The 2,364-nt window shown below is 61.2% G+C and overlaps 1 protein-coding gene across 1 annotated transcript in view; it reads left to right on the top strand.

Annotated features, from left to right (window-relative positions):
* ARL8A (ARF like GTPase 8A) overlaps positions 1 to 89 on the top strand; it is a 7,514-nt gene extending 7,425 nt beyond the window's left edge. Inside the window, exon 5 of the mRNA XM_019638135.1 lies at positions 58 to 89. The gene's annotated coding sequence lies outside the window, so the exon portion shown is untranslated. The remainder of the gene's footprint in view (positions 1 to 57) is intronic.
* Positions 90 to 2,364: the final 2,275 nt, after the last annotated feature.

The raw sequence follows: 2,364 nt of genomic DNA, 5'->3' as shown, positions 1-2,364 counted from the left end.
TATTCAACACTCAAAGTCACGGAGAAGCTGAGACCGCGGCCCGCCTCCTCGGACCAGGAACCCGCCCTGTGATCCTGAAGCCCCCCGCCGCCCTCCCCCCCAAGCCCACCCCTCATCACTGGTGTCGGGTGGGGCCCTCTGGGGATCTCAGAGTCCTGTTCTGCTGAGGTTTGAACTCCTGTTTTTATTGTAAAATAAACCGCGCCCCCTCTGGTCCCCTAACCTGTCACCCGGCCCCCCCGCGCCTTGTCCCCCACCCAATCCGGCTCCCTTCCCCAACAGCCCCGGCCGCCCCTCGCTCCTAACCCACTCCCCTTCCAACACTTCTGTTATTGTCCTGTGTGTACAGTATATATATGTATATATATTTTAATTTTTTAATTTAAGCAAAGACTAAAATCAACCATTTGATGCTGCAGGGGCCAGTCAGGATCTGGGAGGGGGCGGCCGGGACAGAAGGGAAGCTATGCAGGCTGGCGTGGGGCAGGTCCCAGCCTGGGCACTGGTGGCCGCCCCGTGTCCTGTGCATTCCCCCTTCCCGGTCTGGCTGTCCCTGCTCGCATGTCACAGGCTGACGGGAGCCCCCAAAGGCGCCCCTCTGCCCCCAGCCTCAGGAGGGCCACCAGGTATAGCCAGCTGCCAGAGACCACCGTGCCCGAGGGCAGGAGGCCAGCGCCGTGCGCCCGCAGCCCCTGCCCCTCCCCGGCCCCACCTCCACGGGCATTTTCTGTTCGCATTTTGCAGAGTTGCACAAGGAGAGAACTCGGCATGGGGTGGGGGGTGGCTCTTTGGGTCTCGTGTTTGTTTATTTGTTTAATTTAATGATTTGTAAAGTGGTGTTCCTTTTTTACACTTTTCAGCTCATATCTAACCTCTGTTTGGAAAATGATTCTTGTAACTGTACATTTTTTTGCCTCCTAACAAGAAGAAGAATAAATTCGCAATTTTGTGCTGGGGGGGTGTGTGGTGCCAGTTATTTGTCCCTAGATGGCATGCAATGATGCGGGCCCAGGGCCACCAGCACCCGGTACACGGCACACGCACCGCCACAGAGAGGCAGGCTCATGCCCACACGGGCTCACAATGGCACTTCTCAGGGCGGCCTCTGCACGTGTGCCCGGCCCTCGCCGCCTCCTGTGCTCATTGGGCCCAGCTGGGCTTGCAGCTGCCAAGCAGAGCTAAGGGGCCCACTAAGGAGCTGCCGGGGGCCTGGGTCGTCGTGGCAGGAGAAGGGGCTGTCCCCACCTGCTCCCTTAGAGCCACAGCAGGACCCCACTTGCAGCCAGAGCCAGGGGAAGCCAGCCGTCTGTCCCCACCCCCCACCTGGAACTGGTGAACTGTCTTCAGGGCAGAGCCTGCTGGCCCCCCGCCTAGGGTGCAGCTGCTGCCCCGGGAGGGGCTGTGCCCTCACCGCCCTGCCCAGGTCCAGCCCTCTTCCCACCTTCAGAGCTGGTGCTCCCACCCTCACCGCCCACAGCTGCTGGCCTTGCTCGCCCAAATCCAAGGCCATCTTGACCCAGTTTTACCGTCAGCCCCGCCTCCTCTCACCCTGGAAATGGAGCGGGCCCTGCAGAACACCCCACCCCATGCCTCCCCTTTCACAGGCCCTGGCCTGTTGGGTCTGAGCTTCTCCAGCCCCCCTGCTGCCCAGGGCTTCCTCCTGGAGGCCCTGCCAGTGGTCAGTGGGGGAAATCGTGGGTGTGATTTGGCAGACGGAGCTTAATGGTGTGGGGCGCCTTCCTAAAACGTCCCTTACAACGTGCCCCTGGTGAGGTTGGAGCCGGGGCCCTGGTCTCCCGGCTGCAGGCGTTGCCCCTGCCTGGGGCCTCGTCCACCCGGGGTGCAGGACGGGGCCTGTTTCTGGGTTGACCGGGGTCCTGCAGTAAGGAGCAAGGTTTGTGATTAGACAAACAGCTGGTGACCAGCAGGCGAGCACCGTCCTGCCCCAGGGCCTGCACACAGCAGGTGCCTGATACACAGAGAGGACTGTGAACGTTGCCCAGGGACCAGACTGTGAGTGAAGGACACCCCTCCAGGCCCCTCTAGTCCTGGAGAATCAAACTCCTACCTGGAAGGAAGGAGGGAGGAAAGTTGCCAGGTGTCACTCCAGGTGCTTTAGTGACCAGTCCTCGGGTGGGAGGTGTCATCCCCCCTTGCAGATGGCAAAGCTGAGATGAGACTTTCAGTGATGGTGTCCAGCCCGATACAAGTGATGAGGTTGTCACTGCAAAGGGGGAGCTGAGGGGGGCTCAGGGGGTTGTCCCCCTCCCAGCTGGCATCAGGGTCCCCTGAAGTCTGCCCTTAGGGGGGCTAAGTGGCAGCTCCCGGCTCAAGTCCACCGCCCACCACTGTGTCAGCCTCTCC

The sequence above is a fragment of the Hipposideros armiger genome, unplaced genomic scaffold (genome assembly GCF_001890085.2).
Source record: "Hipposideros armiger isolate ML-2016 unplaced genomic scaffold, ASM189008v1 scaffold_37, whole genome shotgun sequence".
Lineage (NCBI taxonomy): Eukaryota > Metazoa > Chordata > Mammalia > Chiroptera > Hipposideridae > Hipposideros > Hipposideros armiger.
Note: the sequence above shows the minus strand (reverse complement) of the source record. Positions and strands in the feature narration are given on the sequence as shown.